This window comes from Xenopus laevis, chromosome 5S, assembly GCF_017654675.1.
Source record: "Xenopus laevis strain J_2021 chromosome 5S, Xenopus_laevis_v10.1, whole genome shotgun sequence".
In the NCBI taxonomy this organism is placed as follows: domain Eukaryota; kingdom Metazoa; phylum Chordata; class Amphibia; order Anura; family Pipidae; genus Xenopus; species Xenopus laevis.
This window is the reverse complement of record NC_054380.1, coordinates 127,914,966-127,939,919: the sequence shown is the minus strand read 5'-3', so window position 1 is coordinate 127,939,919 and position 24,954 is coordinate 127,914,966. Positions and strand designations below refer to the sequence as shown.

General features: G+C 40.2%; 1 long non-coding RNA gene across 2 annotated transcripts in view; it reads left to right on the top strand.

The window, feature by feature from the left end:
• The window catches only part of LOC108718253, a 115,718-nt gene extending 111,825 nt beyond the window's left edge, over positions 1 to 3,893 (top strand). For both annotated transcript variants that reach the window (XR_005961655.1, XR_005961656.1), the window contains exons 4-5: positions 807 to 873; positions 2,808 to 3,893. This is a non-coding gene — a long non-coding RNA (uncharacterized LOC108718253). The remainder of the gene's footprint in view (positions 1 to 806; positions 874 to 2,807) is intronic.
• Positions 3,894 to 24,954: the final 21,061 nt, after the last annotated feature.

The window sequence follows — 24,954 nt, the reverse complement described above, 5'->3', positions numbered from 1 at the left end:
AAATACCCATAAGAGTTTGTTTTATTGGAGCAGTTTGTGGGTATTGCTGTGCTGATGTGATCTACTGTTTAAAATCTACCTGTACTTCATTACCAGGTCCTTTTCCATGGTGGTTACAGTTGGTTGGTGGTATACACAGTGTGTATGATTAGTAAGGGATATTATAATTTAACTTCAGTGTTTGGGTGTTGGGGGTACAAGTGAGTAGGGGGCAAGCTGGCAGACTGCTGGGCTTGGTAGTATTGCCTTGGGCGGCAATACTACTTGGCTTGGCAACTAAACTTGTTAATTTCTTTCTCTCAGTTTGTACATTTCAGATTGTAGTTACTTTGATAAATGCAGAAAAAGTAAAACGGGGGAGTAACTAAAATAAAAAGGGCAAGATAACACACCACAGAGAATAAACTAGAGGAAGTAAAAAGGGTTAGAAAATTTGCAGATTCTTGGCAACCAAGAAATTGGTTAAATCTTACGGATTGAGTAATATAGACTTTGTGACTTGACCATGTCCCACTAGAAGCAGCCTTGTATTACAGACAGGCAATTACTGGAAGTGTTACATTTCATCTGACATTTCCAGGAAAAATCTTATGTTTCATGTTCCCTTATTTCTCACTTGATAAATAGTCCCATATGTCTCATCCCTTCAGTCCTTGTAGCACATGTAATTCTCCTCTTTTTTTCATACTGCGTGAACCTGCAGTTACAGAAAGAAGCATATATACAGTAAATTCTATAGTATACACAAGTAAATATATGTTTGATATGTTACAAGAGTAAATAAATCAATGACCCTAACTTCACAGACTCCTGATCCTTGGTGGCAGCTTACTCTGAGCATTTCATATGGACTGCTGAGCAGGAGCTTATCAGGTAAGCCATAAATCTTTTTTTATGAAGGAGATATTTCCAGAATGGACTTCGTAATCTCCAGAAAGGTCTTTAGAATCTCCAGAAAGTCTTCTTACTAACCAAAAAAGTCTGAAACCCCTCCAGAAAAGTATGCCTCCTATCCTGTCATTTTAGGTTTCTGTAGTGTCAGGTGGAACATCAAAGTTCTGCTACATACAAACAACTATACCATTTCCCTATTTGATATTGTGGTTTATTTTACATAGCTACATAGTTGGGTTGAAAAAATACCAAATTCCATAATGTTCTGTAAGTTAAACCACTCCAAAACAAACCTGAGTTCACATACATATTTCGATATATATAATATTAGAAAATGTTCTTAAACCTTTCCTAAGCAGAAGAACATCAGAGCAGCCTCTTTCTTTGTCCTGACAACGTCCTTGACTACTTAGTGGTCAAACAAGGGAAAGTTGTGCTCACCACTCATTTTTAAAACCATTAGGCCGGGGTGCAATGAGGCTGTGACCACAAAATATATATATAGACAAATACAAGAGTCCTCTGCACTCAACCCATTATCAATATATTTAAGACATTGAGACATTTTGTGCCGTAAAGGGCATGTAAAGTCTAAAATAGAATAAGGCTAGAAATGCTGTATTTTGTATACTAAATATAAACATGAACTTACTGCACCACAAGCCTAATCAAACAAAAAATTTATGCTTTCAAAGTTGGCTACAGGGGGTCACCATCTTGTAACTTTGTTATACGTCTTTGCAAGACTAAGACTGTGCACATGCTCAGTGTGGTCTGGGCTGCTTAGGGATCATCATAAACAAAGCTGCTTGAGTTCTGCATGGCTGGGAAGTAAGGCGGGGGCTCCCCCTGCTGTTCATAAGTATGATTGTTTCCCTGCTCAGCAGTTAGGGACCGTCTGACAATTCCTAACCACAGCAGTAAATGAACGGAGAATTTAACTGCTTATGGTCAGGTACACATTTTTTAATTAAAGTATATTGTAGATAGATTTGTTTTTCATTAAAGAAAGTAAAAATGGGATTTTATTTTTTTGCCTTTACATGCCCTTTAAGCCACTAAAAATGTCTTATTACTCTACCCTTTGAACAAAACCGAGATTGTTTGTCCATATATATTGCACCCCCACCTAATGGTTTTAAAAATTAGTGGTGAGAACCACTATCCCTTGTTTGGTATAGTTTATACAGGAGCACTGACCAGCTCCATGTTGTAGCTCCCACCCTTTCCTGCTACAGTCAGGTGATCCCACTGGTGGCCGATAAAAGGGTAACCAAGTTTGGGAGTTTTACTTTGAAAGAAGTCAGTTGCAGGTAAAACTTGGTCCCTGTGTAAAATGTATAATGAAGCAATTGAATTCTTAATGAATCAGATGAAAATTGAGCGTAGGACTGGCCAGATATGGGATGACTTTGACATAGTTGGCCATCTTAAATATATTGCAATATATGGACAAACAGACCCTGTTTCGTTTAAAGGGTAAGGCTGTATGCACAAAATGTCTCAATGTCCTAAATATATTGATAATGGTTTGAGTGCAGAAGACTCTTGTATTTGTCTACTTGGTAGTCAGACTGGTCAGAAACTGACCAGCAGATGGCACTGTTGTAACAAAATTCATTCATATTAACAGCACATGTATCCCTTAATATCTTGGAATAAAAAGAAACTAAATAATGAATTACAAAACCTCTTAGAATAGCACTCTCATCAATTTCCTCTTTAATTATTTGATTTTGACAGAAAAATATGCTTACTCTCACTCTTACTCCCATACATATTACTCTCCAGTCATTTATAATTATAAAACCTCGTCTTCTTTGAAGCACACCACTACTTCATACATCCCAGACCATATTGTGCTTACTGTAATGTTATATCTCATGCTATTGCAGTTTTTCCTTCTCATCCAGATGGTGACTTTAGTCCCTGGCCTGCTATATTTTTGAATTTCCGTCTTCCTGTCATCACAAAAAGCGTTTGATCTGTTGGGACTATTCAGTGGTTCATCTCGTGGAACTTCATTGGAACAGAGATTAATTAAAAACTACATTTGATGAAGGCAAAGCTGTTAGTGCTGCAAGGCATTTGCATATTCTTCTGTGTTGTTTGTACAGGCAGTAAACATTATTAATTTGGCAGCATGTAAGGAAATAAGTAAATATTGTATATGTTCTTGTTTAATTGTAGGCAAGTCAGCTGTGCAACAATAGAGATGGCAATGGGCGCTGGGGAAACCATAATTAGGACCCAATGTACCTTGTAAAGAGAATGGGGCCCATCAGCCTTTGGGATCTCTTTCAGAGTTCTAAAGACAAGACCTATTTAAATTTGCTGTATTATTAAATATGTTTTTATTGATCTGCTCCTCACAGAAGTTTTATGCTGTCCCCTCTTTTATCTTGAATGGTTAATGCCTCAATATTTTCAATTCCGACAGTTTTCACCAAGGAGATGCTCTAATGCCGGGTCTTTTAGATGTAAACCACTAAACTCAATAGGAGGTGGCAGCAGTAGAGTATGCACCAGCTGAGAAACACTGCCCATTAGCCTAAACCTTCAACTGAATCCTGAAAGGGAATGGGTGAGTGTTTCCAGCTAAGAGATCAGATTAGTAAACAATGGAAAGAAAAAGATGTCTACTGCGTATTGAAAAAAATGTTTTACTGGAGAAAAATCAGTTGAGAAACTCTGTTTCTTGACTGATTTACGTTCTTCATTCTATTGATATATTTGATTAGTTCAGTTTTTAGTGTTTCTACTCAGGTATTTGTATATATAGCTTTTAATACACTGACCTCTCAGCATAAGAAATGTGTAAGTAGACACAGACACTTCCACAGACGCAGTGTTTCCCATTTCCATGGCAAGTCTCACTCATGTTCCTCTTCCTTTAAAATAACTACTTTAGGAAATAAAAGTTAAGTAAAGTAGTATCTATAAATAGTGATGGGCGAATTTGCGCCGTTTCGCTTCGCCGGAAAATTTGCGAAATTCGCAAAACATTTAAAAATTCGCGAAACGGAGCCGGCGTCTCGTTTTTGACGCCCGCACCCGTTTTTGACGCTGGCGTCCATTTTTCGAAAAAATTTTCACGGGCATTTCGCGAATTTATTCGCTGGCGGCGAATCGCACAAATTCGCTGCGAATTCGCGCCTGGCGAATAAATTCGCACCATCTATAAATGCTTACATTGTCCAACCACCAGAGATCAGTAGGAAGCACATGTCAAAAAATAATCAGGCAATCAAAGAATTCTAGGTGAGATGCTTTAACATCTATAGAGTGTTTGTTTTGTTCATGAAGCCTATTCACAGGTACGCGTTTCTAGTATTAACTAAATTACATATATATAATGTCCATATAGGTGTACGCACTCTTACCGGATTAGATGAGAGTAGGTGCGTAGGTCAAAAGATTAATACATCAGAACAAGGGGGCGTGGCCAGCAAGCAATGTGAGCGGACGTGTGGTAGCTGAGCTCCGTCTGAAACCCACGCTAATCCGGTAAAAATCCTGACTGAACAGGGGAAAAACCCCCTGCAATAGAGCCTGCCACCCACTGACTGTCTGCCGATGGGCAGAAAGAAGCACTACGTGGCAGAGGCTTCTGATATCCGAGCTCACCTGAGAAACGCGGGAAGGCCTGCTAAAATGCCCGACACGCGTAGGCCGGAAGCGCCCAAGGAACAGCGCAGTAGAGCAGTTACGCCGCCTGAGCTGCTGCAACCTGCAACTGTGAGTACACCGCCTGCTCCTGCTGTACTCTCCGATCCTGTCCTCTCCCCTTCCCCACCAACTGTAGCCCTCCGCGCAGACTCTCCAACCTCCGAACAGGGTGAACCTACCTTAACTAGGGATGTAGCGAACTGTTCGCCAGCGAACTAGTTCGCGCGAACTTCGACTGTTCGCGTCCGCCGCAAGTTCGCGAACGTCGCGCGACGTTCGCCAATAGGCGTTCGCGTCAAAATCGTTCGACCGTTCGACTATTCGACCGCTAGAATCGAAGGATTTTCGTTCGAATCGAACGAAAATCCTTCGATCGAACGATTTCAATCCTTCGATCGTTCGAATCGAACGATTTTCGGATGTTCGAAGTTCGCGAACAGTTCGCGAACTGTTCGCAAATTTTGCCGGTGTTCGCAAACGGCGTTCGCGAACACATCGGCGGCGGTTCGCTACATCCCTAACCTTAACTGAGGCCGTGGCGGTCCTTCAGAACACCATACAAACATGCCATGCTGCTACCATGGCCAAGGTGGAGGAATTGCGCATAGATTTTGCCATCCTGCGACAGGATCAGCAGAAGCTGCGGGACCGCACGACGGAGGTAGAGCGGAGGGTGGGGGAGTTGGACGATCTTTGCCAACCGATACCGGATCGTTTGGCTCACATTCAACGCCGTCTAGAGATGGCGGAGGCGAAGTCGGACGATCTTGAAAACCGCTTACGTCGCAATAATGTGCGAATAATTGGGTTTCCTGAAAGAGCTGAAGGTGCAGACACCACTAAATTCCTGGAACAATGGCTTACAACCACGTGTGGGGCCCAGACCTTCTCCGCCATGTTTGTCATTGAACGTGCTCATCGCATCCCGGCTAGGCCTCCGCCGCCTGGAGCGCCCTCTCGACCCATTATTGCCCGTTTTCTCAACTTCAGGGATAGGGATGCAGCTCTGGCGACTGCTCGACGTTTGGGAGAATTGAAATTCGAAGACTCGACAATTTCGCTCTATCCGGACTTCTCCAATGATCTCAGGAAACAGAGGCAGCAATTCACCGCTGTCAAGAAGCGTCTTCGCGAAGTTGGATTACAATACTCCATGTTATATCCCGCCAAACTCCGGGTGTCGGCGGATGGAAAGGCGCAATTTTTTACTTCACCCTTGGAGGTATCGCAATGGCTGGACCACCGACCTGCATGAATTGTTTCTACGCCTGCTTTGTTTACTTGGTTGGGCCTTACCTGGCATGGCCTTGTGTCCCCGAGTCCTACTGCCCGCCTGCCCGATTGGGCGCTTTATCTAGCGGACACCTCTCTTCAATGCATACGCAGTGGGGGCTATACCCTGGCTCAGTTCATTGCCTCTCCTGCTAGTGGGGCCACGGAGTCAGCTAACAAGCTGATTTAAGTAGAACGTTATCTACTCATTATTTTGTGATCAGAGTTATGCAATACGACTTTTATGATATTGTTTTGATGCTTTGTTTCTAAATTGCTATTGGTGCGTCCGCTTTGTTCTGGTACGCTCCCAGCTACTTTTGAATGTTTAGGGACCGACACTTCCTCACTATTGGGGGAAGTAGGGTGGGATATGGTGGGATTTGCCTCTTTTACTTTTCTTCCTTCTCCTCTTTCCCCTTCTTCTCCTCTCTTTCTGTCCTTCTTTGCTCTATAGGGAGAGTCAACATATGGGATTTAATGTCATCCAATGGCAGCTGAGATAACGGCCATCTCCTGGAATGTGAGGGGCCTCAATGCTCCCCTCAAAAGATCTTTGGTCTTTAATTTCCTGAGGAAATACAACCCTCAAATTGTCTGTCTCCAGGAGACTCATATTTGTAAGTCGACCAACCCTAACCCGATTAAGAAAATATGGATAGCTAAGGCATTTCATTCAGTGTACTCCAACTATGCTAGAGGCACCTCGATTCTCATACACAGGTCGCTACCCTTTCAACTCCTTGACCTCCAAAATGACACAGAAGGCAGGTTTACCCTGATCCATGCATCCTTAGCTGGCTATCCATATATAATCGTAAATGTGTATATACCCCCACCTTTCAATGACTCTCTACTTTATGATATACTATCTCGCTTGGCTACTCTGCCGTTAATTCCAACACTGATATTGGGGGATTTTAACGATGTTATGGATATGAGTATGGACCGCCTAACCCTCTCTACTTCAGGGAGGCCAGGCACGAAAGGGCTGAAAGCATGGGTGGACACTGCTGGTTTGGTTGATGTATGGAGAAGTTGTAATCCTTCTAAACGCATGTTTTCCTGTTACTCCAGGGGTTCTATGTCACGGATTGACCTTGCCTTCGCCTCTGTAGACATGTCCACCAAAATTGTTAGAGCCGACTTCTTGCCACGGGGGGTATCGGATCATGCCCCTCTACTGATCTCTTGGAAACTCCACTCCCATCCGGCCAATAGAACCTGGCGATTAAACCCGTTCTGGATTACTCATCCAGCTCTACAAGAAAAAATGAAACGCTCTATTACTGATTTCCTGCAGGTTAATGTTAACACTGCTCCCCTACCTTCAGTATGGGACGCACTAAAAGCATATGTCAGGGGGGAGTACATCTCCGGAATAGCTCATACTAGAAAATTGGCAGCCCATACGATGACTACTGCAGAGGACATGCTCAAGGAGGCGGAGGAGGGGTACATCCGGGATCCTTGTGATTCCACCCAACTTGATTATGTAATTGCACAACGACGGTATGCCCAGGCTCAGTGGAAGTGTGCTCATAAAAGTCAGCTATACCACAAATTTGCACTTTATGAAAAAGGGGACAAGAATGGCAAATTGCTAGCACTCTTGGCCAGGGATGAATGTAGTCGACCAGCCATTCATGCGATACGTAAAAACGACACAGAACTAGTTACCGATCCCATAGAAATCAACTCCAACCTAGCAGACTATTATCAGTCTTTATACTCGTCTAAACTGACGAAAACACCCTCGGACATAGCTAGCTATTTACGTAGCCTAGATCTGCCCACCCTCTCCCTTGAGCATAGATCCCTCCTGGACGCTCCCATCCAGGAACAGGAGACTTTGGATGCTATCGCGTCCTACCCCTGGGGAAAACCCCAGGTCCTGATGGTATTCCGAATCAATGGTATCTAACCTATGCAGCCCTTCTAGCCCCACTCCTAACTGATATATTTAATCTGTCGCTCACCTCAAAGGCCCTACCTTCCTCTTTCAGCGAAGCAACTATTATCCTTATACTTAAGCCAGGCAAGGATCCCCACTCCCAATCTTCCTACCGACCCATCTCCTTAATCAACTCTGATTCTAAAGTATTAGCCAAGATCCTAGCCAAACGCTTAAATTGTGTTATAACATCGTTGGTGGCTCCTGACCAAGTGGGCTTCATTCCCCACAAAGCGGCCGAGTTGAATCTCAGACGTCTTTTTACTAATCTCTCTATTCCCCACTCCAACCCGGGTTCCAGAGTCATTGCCTCCTTGGATAATGAGAAGGCATTCGATTCAGTCGAATGGCACTATCTTTGGGAAACTCTAAAAACCATGGGCTTTCGGGAAAATTTCCTCCTCTGGATACAAACACTGTATTCTAAGCCCACAGCTAGAATTCTCTCTAACCTGGAACTCTCAGCCCCAATTAACCTGTATAGGGGAACGCGCCAGGGATGCCCCCTGTCACCGGCCCTTTTTGCTCTTGCCATGGAGCCCCTGGCGTGTTTAATTAGAGCAACAAAAGGGATTCGGGGATTCGAAATTGGGAATATTGAGGAAAAAATCTCGCTCTTTGCTGATGACACTTTGTTATACTTGAATGATCCAGGCCCCTCCCTCCAATTGGCTCTTCGGCTCATTAATACTCACACTACCTTCTCAGGGCTTAAGATTAATTGGGCCAAATCTTCACTGCTATATTTGGACCCTTGCGTTACGGACGGCATTGACTCTGAACCCCCACTGGCCAGAGTGGACACGATTAAATATTTAGGCATCCACATTCACCCACAAATAAGCAAATTTGTAGAACTGAACCTTGACCCACTAATGTTACAATTACTCAGGTCCATTGATAGATGGCTTAAGCTCCCACTCTCCCTAATTGGCAGGATAAACTTATTCAAAATGAAATTCCTCCCGAAATTTTTATATCTTTTTCGCCAATCCCCCATTTGGATCTCGACTAAATTTTTTAAACTCCTCCAGAGCCACCTCACCCGCCTGTATTGGTCCCCGGGCCCGACAAGGGTTAAGTATAATGTGTTAACTATGCCTACATCTTTAGGGGGCTTGGCGGCTCCGGACATGGGAGCTTATTTTCTTGCATCCCAGTTGACCACTGTACAAAGGTGGCTTGATCCTCTCCCGGAGGACCCTATTACTATACTTGAAGCCCACTTGGCAGGGTCTATGGAAGGTTTGCGGAACTTGATATACAGAAAACCACCTTCCATGACCACTATCACCCCAATGAGGTAAACACACTTAAAGCTTGGCGGATGGGATCCGCACGGTCGGGGAAACTGGGAAAGGTACTGTCGCCGCATGTCCCACTTTGGTATAACCCGGACCTGTATAGTTTGACCACGGTGCCGGAACCACAATTGTGGGCCGCTTATAATGTAAAATATCTTGGGGATATTTATCAGAGTAATAGTCTGCTCTCTTTCCAACAAGTTAAGGATAACTTTAATGTACCTAATAAGCTATATTTTCCGTTACCTGCAACTCCGACATGCAGTTAATCAACAATTCCGCTCTGGCCCTCCTACTGTCGAGGTACCCCCTCTTGAAAAATTGCTTAGGAAAGAAAGACTAGCCAAACCCCTCTCAGCTCTATACCGCCAGGTTGGAACGTGTACTTTGATTCCCAATGGTGACCTTTTTAAGAGATGGCTTGCAAATATTCCTGACCTCACGGTCGACCACTGGGAAATTATCCTTGCCGAATCCATTCAGCCCCTCATCAGGTCTAGGGATAGACTTATACAATTTAAGTTTCTCCATAGAGCATACTATACGCCCCACATTTTGCAGAGAATCAACCCCTCCTTTCCTGATGTGTGTAACAAGTGTAAGGGTGCTCATGCTGACTTCTTCCATTTAGCCTGGAGCTGTCCCGTTATACGAAATTTCTGGACTGATGTAGCTGCGTGCATCTCTCAGTTAATGGCATTACCGGTAGAACTACACCCCTCAGTCTTATTACTTAACTACCTCGATGACACTGTCACTTCACGAACGGAGAAAACACTGCTCACCTTCCTGCTCTTTTTTGCTAAAAAGGCAATTGCCATGAAATGGAAGGACGCTCTCCCACCCACAACCACCCTCTGGAAAATGTTGGTTGAGCAAACTCTACCGACCTTGGAACAAATCTATGCAGCTCGTGGATGTCCCACGAAGTTCTCTAAAATCTGGACTCTCTGGATACTGCAATATGAATCCTATACTAACAGGGCACAGTCCCCCCCTCAACCTGTTTTGGACTGGCTTAATGATCCGGACTTAACTTAAAGTGGCTTGTGTAGAATCTCTGCCTTCGTTGACTGGGAGGCTGATTCTTTCCTTCGCAGCTAATTATGCTCTGAGGCTATATGGTCGATACTGACTTGTTTTTTTTTAGTATTTCTGTGTGGGGTTGGTCTCATACTTTTTGGGTCGGGGATACCCCTCCCTTCACTCCTTGATCTCCCACTGCCTCTCCTTGATCTCTCCCTTCTCTCTCTATCTCTTCTTCTTTTTCTTGTTTCTCCCCTCTCTTGCTGTTTGTTTTTTTTTCCCCGGGGGTTTAAAGTTAAAATGTCCAGCACAGTGTGGCAATGGTTGCCTTGAATGCATGTTACTTTTCTGTACAACTTTGTGCTGGTAATAAATAAACGTTTTAAAAAAAAAAAAATACATCAGAACAAATGGACCCGCACTCCAAAAGATTTTGTGAAAAAAGTGTCTTGTTTTTATTCACAGATGCATATCCGACATTTCGGTCCCTATTGGGACCTTTTTCAAGTGTGATATATATATATATATTATACCTCTTTTTCTGCCCTTTTTTTACCTGCAGACAAAGTAATAAACTATGCTCTCCACATTTTAGCCAGAAAATCACCAAAAATATTACTTACCAAGTGTATCTGTTCCCATTTAGTACAATGTGAGCAAAATCTTAGCACTGCGTGTGTGCAGGATACATGCACTGAGCTTAATTAGCAAATACATTCGCAAGATGCAAATTCATGGTGAATTTCCACTTTCGCCATCAATTTTTTTTGCGTTTCACGAATTTCGTGAAATTTCGTGAATTTTCCAGCGAAACGGGACAAATTCGCCCATCACTGTTGGTAAAAGCTGCAGCAGGTCACATTTAGGGCTGAACTACATGGCGCTTGGAGGATGATCCGTCAGCAGGCGATGACACGCATGCAATTAGAAAAGATACCAAACAACAAAAGCCGGTGTAGCAGGGAGAACCCCTGCACGTTTATTCTGTCACTTAGATGTAACGTTATGGGGTCGTGCCCCTTCATCAGACATTGGGACATTGGGAGAGGCACCGACCCCTCCAACCAAACACAGGCCATTCCAACATTGGAGAGGATTGGGGAAAGAGGATAATTTGTCCATTGATGACACAAATGTGCCATGTCTGATGTCCAGTTTATAATGGGACTGATCAGAAATTGCAGGTACGTGTCATCGCCTGCCGACGGATCACTCCTCCACGCGCCATGTAGACGAGCCCTTAAACAAAATGTGTTTTCTTTGATATGCTGATGATGTGGTTTTGCCTGTGTTTTTTTATTGTGAATAATAAAATTGGAAGCTCCTTTTATATCGAGCTAGAGATCAAAATGTATATTTATATAAATGTATTTCTGTAAAACGTTAGGAAAAATAATTTTCCTCTGTTTTTGTTCTGATTTTTTTTTTCTTTTTACTCTTGAAATAAATTTACCTTCCAACAACTGCCGGCTCCTGATTTTTGATGAATGCAGAAATAACTCATATCTCAACAGTGCGCTTCACATTTTGTTGTGTGTGCTGGCTTCAAAACTTGTGTACTTGTGCATGGAAACAACTGAAATAAAACATGCCAAGTAAGCTAAGATACCTTGCCTGTTGTTTGATCAGGGTTAAGTTCTCTACCCTTATACTGGAGATCAATTTACAGACAATATGGAGGATAATATTTGCTGCAGTTTACAGTAGTTGTCCAGTAGTTGGCCAGGATATCAAGTGCTCCGAGAGGGAGTCTTTGAGTTTATTTTTGAAGAGACAGAGGAAATATTCTCTCTCAAGGATTTCAGGGATGGCATTCTAAATGTAAGGTGCAGCAAAACAAGTTTAAGGCCGGTAACCAACAGTTGGTTTCAATGGAATGGAGGAGATGGCCAGAAAAGTATGGAGACATGACTAGGGATGTAGTGATATGCAGAAGAACGAAAGGAATGAGAAGGAGATAGAGTCATGAGAAGGAGTTTGTTAGTTACTACTTGCTTTTTGGGAAGCCAATCTAGATTCTCTAATGCAAATGCAAATGAGCATTTTAGCAGCATAATTTAAGATAGACTTTAATGGGAGATGTGGAAGTTTGGGAGGCCAATAAGTAGTAAGTTGCAGTGGCCTAGTCAGTATAGGAGTAGGGTATGGAAGCTTACCTTAGCTTTTGAATGTAAAAGAAATGGAAATATTTTGACAATATTGCTTAGAAAGTGACAGGTTTTGACCATGGTGTTAATATGATCAAAGATGAGAGAGTAATTGTCCCCCCCCATAATTGAGTTGACTGGTCTATTTAGCATGCTATCAGCAGCAAAAGGAGAAGTTGTGCTAACTTCTTTCCACTTTAAAAATCAACAAAACTTGTAACTTGTCAAATAGTGTCCGAAATTTTAAAATATACTGTGCTAATTAAAAAGTCTCCTTTAACACATACAATCCCACTGCACATAGTGGCATATCAATTATGCATCAATATATAAACTAGAAGTGTAATTGCGATCCACTAGCTTTTAAAGCTTCAGTTATTTACTGTTAACTCTCCCGTTGAGCTTTGCAGCTTCAACCCAATAAATGGTTGTGGTCAAATGATTGTTAAACTATTGATTTTTAGAGAATATATGTCCTCTAATATGTGTGTGGTGGCATTTGTCTTCTCCTTTGAGCTGTGGCTTCCATATCTATTAGCATTAAAGCTCCAACCTGAACATACAACAAGCATGTAGCAAAGGTCTATGTCTTCTAAGCCTTCTGGGGTTCCCTATTTACCCATGTTTAGGATAGGTAGGAGGGATTAAACTCTCATTTATCTTTGTTAAAGGTCAGGTCTCTGGCCTTATTTTAAGTGAGATTAACCTTGGTTGGCTGGAAGGACACCAAAAATAAATAATGACCGTACAATCCATCATCACTTGAGTGCTTTTTACTCCTCCATATGTCACGTTATGTTAAATACAAGGATATTACATTCAGGTTTTGTGTCTGTAGGCTAAGTAAATGTATCATCCTGTAAGATTAAATCGAATTATGATAATATGACATTTGAATAACAATCCTGTTTGTCATGAGCCCTCCTGGAGCAGGCTGAGAATGAAGTTCTGAGAATGTGCAGGATGTGCAAGTGATTACATAAAACAAATTGGGAAATGTACTCTGTGTTTTATGTCAATTGTTGAACAAATATAATTATTTTTTTCCCTGTGTGTTGTCTTTGGCTAAATTAACTGCAGCAGGACCTTTTTAGAATGTTTATTTTGAGCCGCAAATAATAAATTATATGTACTGAAGTTGCCATTTTTTTCTCCGCTTAAATTAAATTATTAAATGAAATAGTTTCTTCTAGGTATGAAACTCGAATACAGCAAAATAGTATATCTACTGTGGAATTCCAGCCTGCAACCCCAGCCATGAATTAGGGAGCTTGATTGGTTTGGTTTCTACAAAACAATATGGGAGGTGCTGGAGTGTGATTGAGTGAAATGTATTACCTAATTCATTATGTAATTATTACAGCATACTTACTGTATGTGTTCCACAGAGGGGCATATTTAGCTACATGTGATAATACCATGAGTTTGTGCCAGCATGTTTTTTTGCGTAATAAACCTTGCCAGACTAATTTAATTTATTTTTAAGAGATGGTGAGCAGGGCTCTTGACCCTGGGATAGCAGTGGATGTGATCTATACAATGCTATACAGCATTTGATACAGTGCCACACAGAAGGTTACTGGTTAAATTAAGGAATGTTGGCCTGGCACATAGTATTTGAACCTGGATAGAGAACTGGCTCAAAGATAGATTAAAAAGAGTGGTGGTAAATGGAACATTTTCTAATTGGACCAGTGTTAGTAGAGTACTGCAGGGCTTTGTTCTTGGTCCTTTGCTTTTCAACTTTATTAATGAACTGGAGGTGGGAATTGAAAATACTGCTTCTATATTTGCTGATTATACTAAATTGTGCAGAGCTGTAGGTTCCATGCAGGAAGATAGCATAATATACATTTTACAGATACAGGTATGAGACCTGTTATCCAGAATGATTGGGACCTGGAGCTTTCTGGATAAATGGATCTTTCCGTAATTCAAATTTTCATACCTTAAAGGGGACCCGTCACCCAAAAAAATTATTCAAAATCCTATTTTATCACATTAGTCAAGCAAAATGAACTTTATTTACACTATATTAATTCTTGCTTCCTTCAGTCTGGGAATTCATAATTATAACAAGCAGGCAGGAGCCATTTTGTGGACACTGTTATTAAGACAAGCCTTGTATCATCTCAGAATCTTGTTTGTGCACCAGAATGGGGGACCTGATGTCCATCCCCATGTCCTGGTTACACAATTAAATGGTAAAGAGAACTGGGAGAATGTGGGGAGAGCAGTGACATGTAGGAAGTGCTGAATGGAAAGTGAAAGTAATTGTCTGCCCCGCCTCTATGCCACTGGCATAGAGGAGTGGCAGACAATATTTGATTGACAGCTGAGATTTTTAAATGAGCTTACAACAGCTATGAATGCTTTAATAAAAAATAGAAATTGGATTTCATGTTTAATTTGAAAAGGACTTTTATTATACAATTTTTTGTGTCTGGGTGACAGGTCCACTTTAAGTCTACTTGAAAATCATGGAAACATTACATAAACCCAATAGGCGGGTTTTGCTTCCAATAAGTCTACTAGAAAATCATGGAAACATTAAATAAATCCAATAGGCTGGTTTTGCTTCCAATAATGATTAATTATAACTTAGTTTGGAGCAAGTACAAGATATTGTTTTATTATTACAGAGAAAAGGGTGTTTATAGTGGTTGCTTAGGCAGCTCAATTAAAGATTTTGTGCTGTGTCTTTGCTAACAAGGGCTTTGAAAGAGAAATATTTGTGGTTAGGCTATTGAAGACCACATCATTAAATGCTAAAATGTGAGAACAAATGTGAAATTTCAAAGGTAATAATGAAAACACAAATACGCCATAAATGACTTTTATTATAGGCTCTTGTAATATTTTACTGCTTATATATTATTCTGCATCAACAACCTATTTGTACACAAGAATTGTGCTGTAGCAAATTGAATCCTTTTATCCCTTTTCTGCACCACATGCTGCAGCTTTTTACTATCTGAGGCTATTTTCTGTTTTTTTGATAGAGGATTGCTAGTATAGAAGTCTGCTACTGTTCATTGTATTGCTATCCTTAGGTGCTCATCATTAATCTTTAAATGAGTGCCTCAGTACAGGTTGATATATTGAATATATTATTGAGGAGTGTTTTTGGTGGTAACACTGTGAGGGCTTTTCTTAATCGCTTGAATATCTTTCGTGAGTAAATTAATGAATGCCCTCTGTAGATTTTCCTTCAGTTATAAAACTGCCACCAACAAATTACATGCAGCTTGAAGGGCTTTTTTGGCTCCTTTTAGCCTGTCTCACCATAAACAGGTTGATTTCTCTGCATTCTGCATTAAATTACACTGCAAATTTGAACTAATAACATAGGTTCTTTTAACAGGTTTCTGTGTTTGCTGATGATGTAGGAGGACTGTAGGATCGGGGATTCGGGGCATTTGTTTAAAATGGGCTGCAAACTGAGCTTCAAATAGAATTACTTTGGTGGTCTTATTAATTTGGCAAAATGTTGGGAGTTATGGTGGATAACAAACTTATCACCTTTAGGCAATGTCAGTTAGAGCTGAAAAGATAAGGTAATCATTATTTTGCCTCTTTATAGATCCCTCACCTTGAGTCTAGAGTGCAGTTTTGACCAATAGTCCATAAAAATAATATTGAGTTCTAAAAGTGCAATTACACTGGTAGAGGTATGGAACGTTCCATGTAATGACTAGTGATGGGCGAATTTATTTGCCAGGCGCGAATTCGCAATGAATTCCCGTGATTCACCGCTGGGGAATAAATTTGTGAAATCGCAGCGAAAATTCGGTGTCGAAAATTTGGTGGCATAAATGAGACACCGGCAGCGTTTCACAAACTCTTTTCCGTTTCACGAATTTCGCGAGATATTTACAAATCTTTTGATGAAACAAAATGGCCCAAATTCACCCATCCTTAGCAATGACTATTAAAGTTAGATTTGGGACCTTCGAATAAGATGAGTCGATGTGAGGTCATGATGATTCTTTAACAAGGTGTTAGAACCCACATTCATATCAACTGTTCTGTGATTGAGCCCACAGACCATGAGATTTATTGATATGTTTATGATAGGTGACTTATAAGGATATCAGTTATTTACTCTTTGAGTTTGCTTTCCATTCTCTTGATGGAACGAAGATTTAGTTTAAGGGTCTCATCTTATTATCTATTCTAGTTCTTAAAGCTTGCGTTGGGTCAGCTGTATCTGAACTACCTCCACTTCATTCACAAAGCAATATTATCTGGGCTAAGAGAGGGCTACACACTATTAAGTGCCACCTTCCGTATTGAAGGGAGTTGCTTGAAATGTTCCAGTTATTATTTTTACATGGTAAATATTAAACAGCAAATTAGAGTATTTTTGTGACAACACATCATACAAAAAAAACAGTTAAAGGGGTTGTTCACTTTCAAGTTAACTTTTCATATATTATAAAAAATTCTAAGCCATTTTTCAATTGGTCTTCACTATAATTTTTCATAGTTTTAGAATGATTGGCCTTCTTCTTCTTCTGACTCTTTCCAGCTTTCAAATGGGGGCCCCATCTAAAAACAAATGCTCTGTAGGGCTACAAATGTATTGTTATTGCTCATTTTTATTACTCCTCCTTCTATTCGGGTCATCTATATTCATATTACAGTCTCCCATTCAAATCAGTGGTTGCTAGGGTAATTTGGACTTTGCTGACATTTCAAACTGGAGAGCTGCTGAATAAAAAGCAAAATAATTAAAAAACCACCAATAATAAAAAATCAAAACCAACTGCAAATTGGCTCAGAATAACAACCCCTTTAAATAGTATTTTTATTTATTTGAAACACCAATCTCATGCACGAGCCATGTCTGCAAAAATGATAAACATACATGTGTATGCAGAGAACTAAATTCATATAGAACTAAAACATATAAATACATTTTCCAGACGCTATTGGTTGTGTTTTGTTTATTGCCTGACAGTTTCCTGCTCTCTATTCTCTCTGCTGAAGTCCCCCAAGAAAAAAAGCTGCAGCATCCTTACCCATTAGACAGGCAAAACACTGCTTTGTCTATCAATATTTTACCATCAATAAAACATTTATATCTAGTGACTCAGAAAACCAGTCCAAGGGAACAAAGGAATGGCATGCTATAAATACGAGACGTGACCCCGGCTCTCCTCTGCACCACCGTAGGGGCCTCCGTAATTGCTGCAAATCTGTTTGCATGAAAATTTTAGCTGAAAGGCACTGACTTAAAAAGAAATAGAACAATCTTGTGTCATTATTTTGTTAGACTGCTATTGAATTTGCTGGTAACCAAACCTTGTACGGATTCGCTCCTGCTGTTTCAGATTTGCCTGATAACTCTTTCCGAGCATGAAACCAATGGGAACTCTAGTTTTTCTATTCTCCCTGGTTATCTCTTTGCTTTGCCTCCATCGGCACAGGTGTGATAGAAACTCACTTGACATCTTAATATTGATTAAATGCCAAGGTAATGAATACATCCATAGGTGAACTAGGCCATGCTGTTTGTTAATTGAAGACAGAATGGAAGAACATCAGCGAACAGATGTTCCAAAGTGGTTGTTTTTTTATTGTGTTGATTCCATTGAGAAAGGAACATGGATTAGATCTCCTGCCTTAGAATGTATCTTTTGGAAGTTCACACAATAGACGGTATTATTGGCTGGGGTTTGTAGTCATTAACTCTGTTCCGTTATGTCAGTATACCATTTTATTCAGTGTGTAAACATCATTTGCCTTTTTTGGTTGCTTAGCAACTAGATACAGTCTGGGTTTTTTGCGGACAAGTTCTTTGCCTTGATGAGACCAAAGAAAGCTGCCTTCAAGGCTTTGTCTTCTTCGTATGGGACTTCTGGGAATGGCTAGCAAAGAACTATAGCTTCAACAGATTATATATAATTTCTAAGAGTGCTCCGTGTTTTACACCAACCTCATTTTCATTTTCGATTCATATTTGCCCAAAGCAAGAAAAGAGGTGAATGTATAATTGTTTTCTTCATGCCTCTACTCAAGGCTGACTGACTTTGAGCTTAACTAAGCTGCTATGTACTTGAGCATGCACCATAACATTTTTCCTTGTTAACATATAATACAGATATGGGATTTGTTATACAGAAACCCATTATACAGAAATCTCTGCATTACAATAAGGCCATTTTCCATATTCTCTCTCTTTTTTTTGCTATAGAAAATAAATCTGAATTTTATTCTTGTGTTTGTCAGATTCCTTCTATTTATTGAGTGAAATATTGTGGGGCACATTTACTTAGCTCGAGTGAAAGAATAGAATAAAAAATACTTTGAATTCCAAAGTATTTTTTTGGCTACTTCAACCATCGAATTGGCTACTTCGACATTTGACTACGACTTCGACTTCGAATCGAACGTTTCAAACTAAAAATCGTTCGACTATTCAACCATTCAATAGTACTGTCTCTTTAAAAAAAACTTTGACCACCTACTTCGCCACCTAAAACCTACCGAGCATCAATGTTAGCCTACGGGGAAGGTCCCCATAGGCTTTCCTAGCTTTTTTTTGATCGAAGGAAAATCGTTCGATCAATTAAAATCCTTCGATCGTACGAACAAAGGAAATGCGGTAAATCCTTCGACTTTGATATTCGAAGTCGAAGGATTTTACTTTGAGGGTCAAATGTTAAGGGTTCATTAACCCTCGATATTTGACCCTAAGTAAATGTGCCCCTGTGTGTTAAAGTGGAATAATTTTTGTGTAAAGCCCCAAAGAGGAGAATGCTCTCTATCAAGTAATTATTACTATGTATTATTAACTACTCCACTGTTTTGCTGGTCAGACAGCTTTTTAATTAAAGCTGCTGGGAAATATGTCTTGTACTCCTTAATGATTAGGTGGAATATGGATGAACATTAATGGCTGAAAGGAGAATTACTTTTATCCTGGAGTGGTTGACCTATGGTTCTCCAGCTCTTGTGTTAAACAGCTTCCTCAGACATCATCTCCCTCAACAATTATTTACAGATTAGTATTTACCATTTCTAGCAGACTCATTGCCTACCTTACATTGTATAGTTTCAACCTACTTGGAAAATTGAGCCAAGTTAAAGCAGGCAGAGGGAAATAAAACTGCTGTCTTATCAGAGATTATCACCACAATCTAATTGGACTGAATGAAAAATAGCAGGAAAGAACTACATTACATACCAGATTTTGTGTGTCCGATTTTATCTGATTTTGCCAAGCAACACCACGCAACAGTACAAGATGTGTGGGATGCTACAAAATCCCCTTATAGCTAGAATGTCAAATCAGATAAAGTCAGATGGTGTAGTTTGTTCATGCATCTACATCCGACATTCATTGTCTTTCAATGGAAAAAAAAGTTGGTAAGGCGACATCAGATTTTATCTCATTGGGTGTGATGCAGCATTTTGCGTTTCCATCTCTGTCCATTGTGTTGTGTGTGATGAAAAATTTCCATGTAGTTTAGACATCACATTTTTGTAGCAGTACCATTATATGTTGATCCATGCAAAACCAACTTGAAGGATGGGTTCACAGATTATAATACTGTTGATAGTGAATCATGGTGGGATTGATTAAAGGCTGGTAAATGGTGAAAATGGTAATTCCAAAGAAGGGGTTCAACTATTGAATGGGTGTTTGTGAAAAGTTAATGGGTCATTAGAATGGTTTAGTGAGTAGCTGGAGGTACAGTACTTTGTACTTTGAGGCAGAGCTTTGGCCAGCAGGGTCAGTAGATTGAACCATGTCATGAAAGGTAATGGAAGGCAAGGTTGGTATGGTGGAAGTAAGAGCACTCGGTGATGTATATGAGATTGGCTTTACAGTGCATTTGCATTTACGGGGAATCTAGTACAGCAGCTACGTCTAGAAGGAATCAGAAAAAAAATAAGATTATTTACTGCATATAAGGAGACAACTTATTAAAAATAAATGAAATTGGTCTATTGATTGATGTCAGTTAGCCCACCCACTAGTGCTTGCAATAGTTAGCCAAACAGAAATCTATACCAGAACTAAAAAACATAATGTAAAAAATGAACATCAAACAAACATTTCGGTGCTCGCTGTGAACATTTTTCTTTTTCTTTTTTCGTATTCTTAGCAGAGCACCTGCTGTTTCTAAGCACATTTCCCACGGAAGGAGCAGCCAATACATCAAGGAAACCCTGCTCCATCTATACAGGCTTTGATACTGACATTTTTCATCACCAGACACAGAGGCCATTTAAAGTTAAATGTAGAACCGCAACACGGATAAGGTGAAGGGTTTTCTAAAGTGGGGGGGTCTGTTGGAATCAGTGAGATTGATCTGCCGTGAGTGGAGCAGGCGCCACTTGAACCTTGTACCGTATCCACTTGTTTCAAGATTGAATTTATTCACCTTATTCCTAGCATTTTTTTTTGCCGTTTCTATGCTTTGATTATGATGATGGTGAAGCTTATGTCCACGTTTCCATATTTGCCATAACCTGGACTATTTCCTGTATTACTACCAAGTACAGGACTATATTGTGTTGGGAAGGCCCCAAAGTTATTGTTTTCAACTACAGTTATGGGATCTATTAACTATAAAAATATGTATTCCAACAGAAAATATACTGAATAGTGAGCTAAAAAATACTAAAATGAGTTTTCTGTACAACTACTTGTGAACACATTTTTAAAATTCTGAACTGATTAACAGGGATCAAATAGGATCAGCACAGCTCTCACTGACTTCTACAGGACCTCGGCTGCTTTTACTTGGCACAGTTTTGTATTAAAGTTTTTTTTTGTGGTTTTTACACTTTATAAATCTCTAATTTTTAGGGTATTAGAGAAATACAAAAATACGTTTTGTGAAAAAGGTTTTTTTTGTAAATCGGCCACTAAAGAAATCATTTAAATATTTAAAAAAAAAACCAATGGTACAGTTTTATTATTCCAGAGATACAGGAAATCATTTTTAAAATATTGAAGTGTTGGATTAAAATGCAGTCTATTGGCCTTCCTGTAATTCAGGGCTTTTATGATAACGAATCCCATATCTGTACTATATCCTGTGAATTGATTAGTAGCACTGACACTGACTTGGAGAACCATTTACCAAATGCAAAGCATGATGCAAACCACTGGTTTTTTTTTGCACAGTTGCACCTTGCCCTACACTTGTTAGAGACCTGTGTCAGTTATATGAGTACAGTGCTGTCTGCATTCGGCATTGCTGTTTTCACGAGGATTAGCGGAGAGAAGACTGTAGGCATTGCCCCTCCCACTGTGCCAGATATTGCAGTGAAATAGTGCCAAAAGAATTGGGCACAGACATAAGCAGAAACTGCCATTTCATTTGGTTTAACACGGTAGCTCCCTTTATCATTGTTTCAATGGTGGGGTTTTTCACTTGCAAAATTGTATGAATGCTGGAAGCTGTAGTTCTGCATTAGTTCTAGTCAGGGCCGTTCCTGACATGAGGCAAGGTGAGCACCTTGCCTCAGGCGGCAGTGACCGGCCAGTTACAAGGGACGGCAAAAAGCCGAAAAAGAGCCGAATTTCCGTTTTTTAAACCGGAAATTCAGCCCTGCCAGTGCAGAAAGTGCTGCGCTAGCGATGCTGCCTCCTTTGACCTGCTCCGACGCTAAACTGTTAAGCGCGGAGTGGGAGAGGGGACGGCATCGGGTGGCAGCAGTCCGCGGATCGCCCCTGGTTCTAGTGTCAGCTTGCAGGCCACCTAGAAGACTCCTAACATGTAACAACGTAGATTTGAGAACTGAAATGCTCCTCGACAGAAGACATGAAAAAGCCACTCTTACTCTATAATCCTTTTACAGCATAAATCAAAGGACGACTTAATATTTAATTATACTGCGGGTGTTTTAAGAAGTGGTCCACAAATAAATCCGCTGCCGGGAAGCCGTCCAGCTCGCCATAGGCAGCCTCTGTCCCAGCCATCTCTAATTATTCGTTAGCAAAATTAAAAATTCAGGTGCCCTTGTATTCCACTAGTCCCTATTTTGCATGCAGGGAACATCCAACTGTTGCTGGGGGAGGGGGGGACTTGGCGTTGTTCTAATCCCCTTGGTATATTTTATCAGGCCTCTTCAGGTTCTGTAATTTTCTAGTTAACTGGTGCATGAAAAATATGGGTCAAAATACTGACATTTTTATAAAAAAAAACTTTTTTTTTTTTTGGTTTAAAATGAGATAGGCTTTTGCATTGTGAGTTTGCAGATTCTGAAGCCAGAAATTTGCAGCATCACCGCTGCTGTTAAATGGTTCCCGGTGGTACTTTATTGCTAGTGTAACGTTTTTAGGGCTCATTTCAGTTCATATATGAAGTTGTGTAAGCGTCCATTTGCGTAAGGATCCTGTCTCCTCTGAGCAGCACAGAGCTCATTCTCTTATAATAAATATGTTCAATTTAATGGCTTTAGAATTAGAGAATATCATCATTTGCTGCTTTTCCTGCATTATACTCTCTCTGACTGTTGTTGGTGTTTATAGCTATGACCTTTATCCGTGCTGCCTGCTCTTCCATTTGCGGGCGAGTGACCCATTCTCCTATCCATACTTCATGCTACTGATTACAAGACCAACAGAGTGTCAGGAATGCAGGCAGTTTATTTTGTCAATAAGTTTAGAGAGCATCCATAATTCAGAGTGGAGGCATAATGAAGATATATTAATGACTCAATGCTTACATTCCCAGCTAATACCATCATAGTTTATGATCAATCACTTTGTACGGAAAACAAGGCTTCGCTCATTAAAATAAACGTCTCTTGCATAAATAAAGGGAGCAAGTGAGGTGTTTATCTGAATGCTCAATGATTCCTGCAATTTGAACCTCAGTAAATACATAAATTATAAAATTAGAGGGAGGTAATGAAATGCAGTTGATTCCTGAAGTGCTGGGAATCTTGGTAATGAATGAGCCAAAGGGAACAAAGACTAATACACATGTTTTTACCCTAGTCAAAGATTATTTTGTGTCATTCGTTTATATTTTTTGCTCCAGGGAGGTAAAAAAAATTACCCACCTCTGCCCTTGATCAGAAATACTGTTTAATTTTTGAGCATCATAGTTACCAGGCTGGCACAAATCTGGACCATCAAGATGAAGTAGGGCAGTCTTTATTTTAGTGAAAAAGCATTACAACAGGAAAAAAAACCTTACGCTTTTCATGCCAAAAGGGGTACTTAACTGACCTTGCCGATTACTCATTGGCTGGTTACTATGTCATACACCCTCCTCCGATTTGCCTTAAACTTGTTGTAAAAGGCTTGTTGGGTTAGGCATACCTAGCAGTGATTTCAGTATTGATGGTTATGGTGGATCGCCATGACTGGGTAGATTGGGACATGTTGTTCCACCTTAATGACCAACATTGACCCAAACACACTGATGGCAAAACGTATTTTCCGTTATGTTATGCCTGTGTCTGGCTCACGATTTACCAAAACGTGAGCTTGGCGCTCACCATAGAAAGACTCACCAACTTTCAATTCTGTCCTATGGGATTTTTAGAGGATTATTTATCAAATACTGAACTTTGGAATCCTAGCTTTGGAAGAGAAGCAATACACACAGTGGGGGTCATTTATAAAGTTTTCGTATCGCATATTTTTTTTTAGCAAATGGTTGTATTGCCCATGTTTTTTCCTGAACGCTAATATACTGTATTGCACTGCTCTGCCTGGTTTTTGCGAATTCGCATTGAGAATGCATTTTCACAAATGGCACTCAAATGAGACGGGATTTTGCACGAATGCACCCAATGTGCGAGGTTGTTGTGTGCGAAAATAGCATTGACAGTAACTTGAATTCACACTTTGCGAAACCAAAGTTGTGGCGTAATTCAATCGCAGAGTGTGCACATAAATATTTGTAATTTTACATATTTAAAAAGCTCTTATAGACATTTGCATTCTGAAAAAAAAATTGCAATGCTGTTTATACCACACTTATTCAACTTTATAAATATAACCATGCAACCATATTCACTTTGTGCACCGATCTGCCTTGTGCGACGTTTATAAATGACCCCCAGTGAGGACAATAACCGCAACTTGTAACCAATTTGCTGTTTTGTTTTGTTGCTCACAATGGCAGCCGGTGCATGTTCCATAATCACTGGAATAATGGGGGGAAAAACTGCATTATGGGTAAAAAAAAAAAGTTTTCTGGCCGGGGTTGAAAAAGACCAAAGTCCATCAAGTCCATCAAGTTCAACCCCTTCCAAATGAACCAAGCGCCCATACACACACCTCTCCATATACTCACGTAAACTATATATACCAATACCTATACAGGTATGGGATCTATTATCCAGATTACTTGGGACCTGGGGCTTTCCAGATGATGGATCTTTCTGTAATATGGATCTACCTTAAATCTACTAGAAAATCATGAAAAAATAAACTCAATGAGCTTGTTTTGCTTTCTATTAGGATCAGTTATATCTTCGTTTGGATCAGGTTCAATGTACCATTTTGTTATTTCAAAGAAAAAGGAAATCATTTTTTTACAAATTTGGATTATTTGGATAAAATGGGGTCTATGGGAGACGACCTTTCCGTAATTCTGAGCTTTCTGAGTAATGGGTTTCCAGGCAACAGATCCTATACCTGTACTAATTGTGGATTTCAGTATCACCTATGATATTGTGATTGTCAAAGAAATCATCCAAGCTACTT